The 8,190-nt window shown below is 43.0% G+C and overlaps 1 protein-coding gene across 3 annotated transcripts in view; it reads right to left on the bottom strand.

Moving 5' to 3' along the window:
- RP1L1 (RP1 like 1) overlaps positions 1–3,099 on the bottom strand; it is a 43,032-nt gene extending 39,933 nt beyond the window's left edge. The window contains exon 1 of one of the 3 annotated variants that reach the window (XM_054064044.1): positions 2,968–3,099. The gene's annotated coding sequence lies outside the window, so the exon portion shown is untranslated. Of the gene's footprint in view, positions 1–2,803 lie in introns of all 3 variants that reach the window. The other 2 variants (XM_054064042.1, XM_054064045.1) reach the window with 2 other exon arrangements.
- Positions 3,100–8,190: the final 5,091 nt, after the last annotated feature.

The following is an 8,190-nucleotide window of genomic DNA, read 5'->3' on the forward strand; positions in this document are numbered from 1 at the left end:
GGGAAATTCAGGTACTAACAGATCAAGTGACTCACCCAGTTCCACTAGGACAATGCTAGAAGCGCAACTTTTGTCTCCTTGGACCCAATTCAGTGATTTACACTACTTCATTAAAGTGAAGAGAAAGAGATAAAGCCAATTTCTGACAAAAGTGCATTGTTTCTGAGTAAGCTGCTCCAAAATAATCATGGAAGGATGTAAATTGTCATCTCAGTAGCCCGCTTCTCCCACTAAGCCTTTAAGTACACACAGGACTCCTTTCACACAATCCAGGGCACCCGCACCAGTGGTAACACCTAAGAAATTCAGGCAACAAACTTAACTTCCACACTCTGCAGGAGGAGGAAGACTGAGGGTAATGTTGGATTGCCACAAGCCTACAGAATGCCAACAATTCTGAGAGGTTTTGGAAAAAAGCAACAAAATGATTGAGGGTTGGTTGGATGACAGAAGGAGAATAAAAATATTGAAATCACTGAGTATACATTGCTTAGCCAACTAATGCCCAAGGGAAAATAAAAGGGCTGGCAGGCAAGAGGGAGCTGAGAGCCAAGGGAGAAGTAGGATCCCCTTTGTTAAGAACTCTCACCCTTGTAAGTGAACAATGAGAAATAACTTCATGCTGCAGGCCAGAACATAAGTTAGGCTGAGGGACAGCTGATGAGTGGAGGCACTACACAAATAGATGTATCAAGTGCTTTCTGAAACAACATTTTTGGCACTAGCTGCACCTTGGTCTTGATTTTCTCTTGTGTTTTTCATTCTGTACGTGGTTAAAATATTAAGGCGTTAATTTTCTCCACGTGCACAGCAGAACCGCTTAATGTAGAGCAAGAGGGTATAAATAGGTGAGATGGGATAAAACTGAGAAAAGGGCAAGTGAGGTTCTTTAGATTGGAATAATCTCAAATGAGAAGGGAAGCCCCTTCTCAAAGGTTATTTAAAACTAAACTTCAAAGAAACCCCGTTGTTTTCTTTTTTTAAGAGACAGTAGACTTTGGGGGGGGAGGGGAAATTGCATTGTAAAGGGAAGACATGAAGACATCTGTCCTTTATCTCTCAAACCTGATTTTCAATTATATTTAAACCACCTCAGCTGTATAAGAGACATATTACACTTGACTCTAGTTTGTTGCTCTTTTACATTAATGGGCACAAATTAGTAGTAAATATAATTGATAGCAATAAAACTCACCTAATGGCCAATGATTCATGTTTCTCCAAGGCAAAATAAGAAGACAGCCATGATTACAAGAAACCAATTAAAGATATGAGGAAAAAAATATTAAACCTCCAAAAGAGAGCGAAGGGAGATCCAGTGAAGCAGGTAAAAAAAAAAACCCAACCAACTGAACAAAAAAGCAAGAGAGGGAAACATCATCTTGTCCCCTCAATTGCTGTAGGGAGTAATCTGGGGGAGTAGAAAACGTAGAAGATAAATACCAATCAATCACCATCATAACAAGTAATTCACAGTGAGAACAGACAGGCCAAGAATCTACTGTAGTTTCAGATGTTCAAAAGCAAATATAAATCTTGGTCCTCAGCCTACAAGAAGAGTCATAGAGATGCAGAAATTCCCAGATCAGTAGTATAGCCACCAGGTAATATTTTTCCATAACAGACAGTTGAAACCATGTAGGTTGGCCTGCTGATCTATGACCTCTGGTAAATTTCTATCAGTATTCTTCTTCCCTTCTGTGCTAATTCAGCCCCTACAGAGATGCAGTCCTAACATTATAAGTTTCCTAATGCAATATATAAAGACCATAAATGAAAGGCCAGGAGCTACAAGATGAAGTGCCGTGCCCCATACTATTCAAAGGGTCCAATGTGATGATCTAAATGACCCTTAAGATTTCAACTCTATGAACCTCTCTTCAGCCCAAGAAATTAATTAATTTTTTAAATAGCAATTCACTGAAGAACTGTCAACTGTTAATGATCTGAGGTTTGTATTAGCCAGAAAACACAAGGCTCCCTTTTAACTTGTACTTAGGGAGACTGAAGGGTTACCAACAACTGGAAAAGAAAAAAAAAAGATAGGAAAAAAGAAAAAAAAAGGCGGCCTTGTGAGCTATTAAGAACGTACAGAGAAAATCAGAGTGGAAATTCTGGTTTAGATTCCAATTGGGTTTGTGGTGAAAGTCACAATCTCTCCCATCAGGGACTCATGTTGGAACAAGCTTGTGACCAGCCTGGCTCCGTGCCTGGGCAGCACTACTTAAATCAGGCAGCAGTACCCTTTGCATGCACAGAAGTGTGTATCTTCTAATGGGCTTGATCCATGCAATCTCCTGCTGTCCCTGAATAGCGCCAGAGACTTTAAGAGGCTGCGGAGAATCATATCAGGACAGGTGGAATCCAGCTCTAGTCAGGAAAGAGACCTACTTTCTTGGGAAATGCCTCAATAAGGATGGACCCTGAGCCCACTGCTAAGCCTCCCAGGAAAACACAAGAACAGTCTTTGGAAATCTTCGAGGAATAACATCTGCATTGCTTAAGAGAGCAAAATACAGCCACCAGCTATGGCTTGATCACATCAGCATCCTTCTCCCTGAAGTATAACACGTACTTATCATGAGCACCTATTTCTCCTATGTGAACATCAATCACATCTCACTTTCCTAGTAAGAAACTAAGATGCATGAAAGAAGGACAACAGAGCTACTGAGAAAAGGCAGTCAATACTAACATTAGATGTTCTGCTGCTGCCTGCTCTTCATCGCTCCAGTATCTCCTTTATTGCTCCTTTTCCCTGTATTAATTCACACACGTATAGAAAGAGGCAGATTCAACTCACCACAGTGAAGGTAATCCAGGTACATAGCTTTGCTCAAATCAATAATCCATTCCAGGCCAGACCTCCCCTGAGCACTCACAGTGGAGATCAAAACCCAGGCAGAGAAATCTCTCTAGCTGACGTTTCTCAGCCCTAAAAATGAAAGGTAGAACACTTATACTCACTTACTGACTACACAGGGGCACAGGCCCCCAGGTCACTTCCTAAAGCTTTACATCTCTCCCCTTCTTGCAGCTTTCTTTTCCACCACGTACTCCTGTGCTCAACCACTTCTCCTGGTAAAAAAACAAATGGACTCTTCTGCCTAGGGTTGTCGGTTAGAATGGGATTAAGAACAGCAGAAAGGAGCTTACGTCTGGGCACCATCTGTGGTGATGATAATTAAGTAATGAGGTTTTAAAGATGTTTTTTTCTTGTTCGTCATACAGATCTGATGCCTGAGAAATTTGCATCACTGTGCATCGTGGTCTCTGCTGCTTGATAGCCCTGACCCCATGCCTCCTTCTCCTCCGTACACATGTATTTGCTTCATGAGCTTGAATGCAGGGGGTAAGCTGGCTCCTGCTGGCAAAGGCTCTCTTGCCTTTTCTGATCACAAAGATCATGTTTAAAGTCTCCAGACTGTGATGCGCAGCAAATAAATTAGATTAAATGATTGAAAAGATCCCACTCATCCTGAAAAGAACCCTCATGAATGGCAAAAAGGAAAACCTAGAATCCAGGACACAGTTTCATCTGCTCCACCATGAGAATCGGCATCTATAAATGCTAAAGGAATGACAAAAATTACAGGCCTGGAGAGACAAGGGGAAATAATATTCCTCCAGTGGGAAAAGAGGCATCTTCAAATTCTGGTATTTATTCCACGCACAGGCCAGATGCAGATCATTGAATGCTTTGGGTTGGAAAGGACCTCAAAGATCATCCAGTTCCAACCCTCCTGGCATGGGCAGGGACACCTTTGACTGGATCAAGTTTCTCAAAGCCTCATCCAACCTCGTCTTGAACACCTCCAGAGATAGGGCATCCACAACCTCTCTGGGCAAACATCCTAATGCCTAGTGCAATACCTTCACTGCAGACCATGTTTCTGGCCAAAAACTCATGTTTTCTAATAGAAAAAACATTGCCTAGTCAGCAAAGCTGGTGTGCTCAGCAGTCCCTGTTAATGATCATCCCAGCATATATTGAGGCTGGGAATCCTATTTACAAATATGGTTTCCATTATCTTTCACCAATAAAAGCTTTGGTGATGCCCATGTCTGCCTTTTGAGCATGAAGTACTCTTTCAGCAAGGTCAGGTGCCTTCCCACCTCACCTTCAATGCTGACCAGCTTCAGCCCAGCAGTGTGGTAGCCAGCAAATCATAGACACAGAATCATAGAAGAGTCCTTAAAGCCCATCCAATTCCACCCCCTATGCTACGTGCAGGGACACCTTTCACTGGATCAGGTTGCTCGAAGTCCCATCCAACATGGTTTTAAACATCTCCAGGGATGGGGCATCTATGACTTCTCTGGGCAACCTGTGCCAGTGCTTCACCATCCTCACAGGATAATATTTCTTCCTAATAGCTAACTTACCTTTCCCTTCTTTCAGCTTAAAACCATTCCTCCTCGTCCTATCCTGCACTTCCCTGATCAAGAACCCCTCCCCAGCTTTCCTGTAGCCCCTTTTAAGTACTGGAAGTCTGCTGTAAGTCCTCCCCAGAGCCTTCTTTTCTCTAGGCTGTACAACCCCAACTCTCTCAGCCTGTCCTTGTATGGGAGGTGTTCTAGCTCTCTGATTATCTTTGTGGCTCTCCTCTGGACTCACTCATCTCAAAGAGGGGTTCAATGTTCTCTTACAAGATAGCCAAAAGATACTCTGTGCTGCGAAATAAGTTAGATTTGTTCTCAGGCGAGAAATTATGTTGTCCCCCTTGGATGTTGGTGCACTTTTTTTCTTTTGTGGAGGAAAACATTAGGGAATACACCTGCAAATTTTGGAATTTCACCCAGGGGAAGACAGACATCTCTGAGCCCTCCACTTCAAAATAAGCTGAATTATTTTCCAGGCTCTGTTGACTATATCTCATCTAGGAGAAACATCATCATACACAAAACATAGTATAAGCATAAACAGTTTAACATCTGAGATTATACAATGCATCTCATTCTCACCCTAGATGAGCTGTGGCTGTAAATAAGTAGTCCTAGCAATTGCTACCTACCTTCGGGTGCTTCTGTTCCCTCTGCACAAAGGGAGACAGGGAGAGACCTCAGCCAGCTCTGAATTACCCTTGCAAATGACTATTGCCACACTGATGACAGACCAGAGGCTATTTGCGATGTATTATTCAACAGTTGTAACTAGAGCAGAATCTAATTCTGCATGATTTGCCCAAAACAATACTCTTAAGGACACAAGAACAGTGGTGTAAAATGATTTTCTTTTTGTGTATTGTGCTCCCTCCTCCTTCCTCATCCTGTCCCATCTGAAATTTAAATCACACCTGAAGTGATGTTCAAACTGTAGCTGAAAACAGGGCTCACTTCAGACATGTGTGAGGACTCCACATGTTGCAGGCTGTAACTGCAGGCAGGTGTCATGTTAAATCTCTCAAGGGATTGATTGCTGTTAATATGGGAACGAGGAGAATCTCTCCAGCTTTACCCTGTGCAATGGTTTCATCAGTTAAAGCTGCACATGATCAGCTTGACCTTATGCTGCAGTTGTTGACTGAGTTTTTTTCCAAAAGAAGATTACACATTGAGTTGGTCAGAGTGAGATTCCCAGCACTTCTCTCCTCAATATTGTCTTAATAATTAATTGTTTATTATCATTAATTGCATTTGGGCAGCCTCCCTGGTCTGTTTTATCTATTAATCTCCATGCAACTTCAAGGCATTAATGAAAATCATCTCTAGAAATGGCTGAGAATTTTTGCTATTAAGTGTTAAAGGAGAATACGGAGGTTGGGGAGGAGACATTTTAGTAAAAATGTTAGGTTTGAGAAAACTCCTGCTGGAAACATTTGTCTGATTCAGGGCTGAGCTGCAGTCAAGTCTACAGGGCAGAGAAAGCACCCAGGGTGGATAGCTATTCATCCAGACTCAAGCCTTTATAATAAATTAGAATCATGCTCTAGGTATCATGCTCACACCACAGGGCCTGTCCTGACCCTATCTCCTCCTAAGTAATAAGTCCTATAAGTTCTTGAGCCCAAGAAAAAACAGTGATGCTCATCTTTATAGAGATTCATAGAATCATAGAATGTCCCATGTTGGAAGGGATCCACAAGGATCATTGAGTTCAGCTGCTGTCCCTGCACAAGACAACCCCAGCATTCACACTGTGTCTGAGAGTGCTGTCCAAACTCTTCTTGAATATTGTCAGGCTTGGTGCCATGTCTTCTTCCCTGGGGAGCTATTCCAGTGCTCCACCATACTCTGGGTGAAGAACTTTTACTCCATATCCAACCTAAACCTCCCCTGGCACATCTTCCTGCTGTTCCCTCGGGTCCTATCATTTGGTCACCAGAGAGTAGAGATCAGCATCTGCCTCTCCTCCCTCTCTTGTGATGAAGCAGGTGCTGAAAGTCAGAGAAAGGCAGATGAAATAGTGTACTGAACATGACACAGCAGCAAGTCCTGCAGAAAATCCAGGGGTCCCCTTTTCTAGTCCCACTCCTCCATTAACAAACACCACTTGCCCCACAATCAGACACTTAGCAGAAGACAGAAGAAATTTTCTGGCTGAAAGACAGGGAGAATCCAAGCACTTTGGATCCTGTAAAACCCTCCTTGTGTTTGGATATTCTTAGCACCTGTTTCTAATCCATTATTTAAAGATTTTATGTTTAGCAGCTGAAATTACCAGGGGTGTTAGGTCTCACTCAGAAAAATTGCGTATAGTACAATTGGGCTTAGTTTGGGCAAATCACTTATTCCCTGTTCAAAAAGGAATGTAAGCCAGTACCTTGTTTCCAGGAAGTGTTTAGCTTCCTCCTAGGTTGTCTTCTGCTAAAAGGGCCTCACTTTCTGTATATAGCATTATTTTACATACAGTGAACAGATCTTGGTCCCAGCCTCCCAGAGGTATTCATCAAGAGGTAATTGTGCTGCCCAGCCTGCAGAGCAGAAGAGAATGAGCATAGACCTCCCTGTTTGTCTCAGTATCATTTACTGTTCTTTACCAAAATAATTCCGAGAACTAATAATGCTCATTGCAGTCCACGTGTGTACAGCAATACATCAACATTGCATAATTTTAGCAGGCTGTACCGAAGGATAGGCTTGCTCAGATGATCCCAACTATAAGTGACCAACTTTAAGGAGGACTACGAAGTTGAGGTGTTATCAAGACTGTATGAAAAGAGTCTAGAAACTTAAGAAATATAACTGAAGGCAGACCTCTGTCCTAGATGCCACAGATCCCTCTTTCCCCTCTGCATACTTTCATAAAATGGCTCTGGATTTGCACTGTTGGGGGTGATGGAGGAATTTAGCCTTCAGCATCTGAAGGGTTTAATGTTATTAATTCAGGATAGAGAAAGAAGAAATTAAATTGTTGAAAGGACACAAGTAAAGGGAAGCACATTGATTAAAAGGGTCCGTAGGAAAGCTGGAGAGGGGCCCTTTATCAAGGAATGCCAGGATAGGACAAGGGGGGACAGTTTTAAGCTGAAAGAGGGGAGATTTAAATTAGATATTAGGAAGAAATGTTTTCCTGTAAGGGTGGTGAGGCACTGGCACAGGTTACCCAGAGAAGCAGTAAATGCCCCATCCCTGGAGGCGTTCAAGGCCAGGTTGGATGGGGCTTCAAGCAAGCTGATCCATTGAAAGTTGTCCCTGGCTATGGCAGAAGGGTGGAACTGGATGGGCCTTAAGGTCCCTTCCAACCCAAACCATTCTATGATTCTGTGATTCTATGAAGTTCATTACAAAAGTGTTGATAGTCCTAAGGTGGGAAGCACCTTCCTGAGCCCAGCTAGCTGGCTTTTCTGAGGCAGGCCACAGAGAATGGCCATACTGTCTTCCACTGCTCAGCAGCACCATAAAGACTAGACCTGTAAAAGTCCATAGCGGGAAGGCTAAAACCACAAATCTCAAAATGCTGATCATTTTGGAGGCATTTGACTGACAGAACGGTGAGATTGTCTTGCTTTGGTCCGTTGCAGAGATAAGAGATGGCTGTGACCAACCCAAGGCTTCCCATGGGTCTGTAACCACAGAGGGAGGTCTGAGCAGGACCCTGCATCAGCAGCAGCTCTTCTGGGTGAACCAAAAGGAGAGCTGGAGATTTGCCAGACTTTGCTGTGCTTATCTTATCTTATCTCAGTTGGAGGGCAGCCTCTGACATATCTTCACAGGTTCAAATCTTCGTTCTGTGACACAACTGGGCAG

This window comes from Cuculus canorus, chromosome 3 (assembly GCF_017976375.1).
Source record: "Cuculus canorus isolate bCucCan1 chromosome 3, bCucCan1.pri, whole genome shotgun sequence".
NCBI classification, from domain to species: Eukaryota; Metazoa; Chordata; class Aves; order Cuculiformes; family Cuculidae; genus Cuculus; species Cuculus canorus.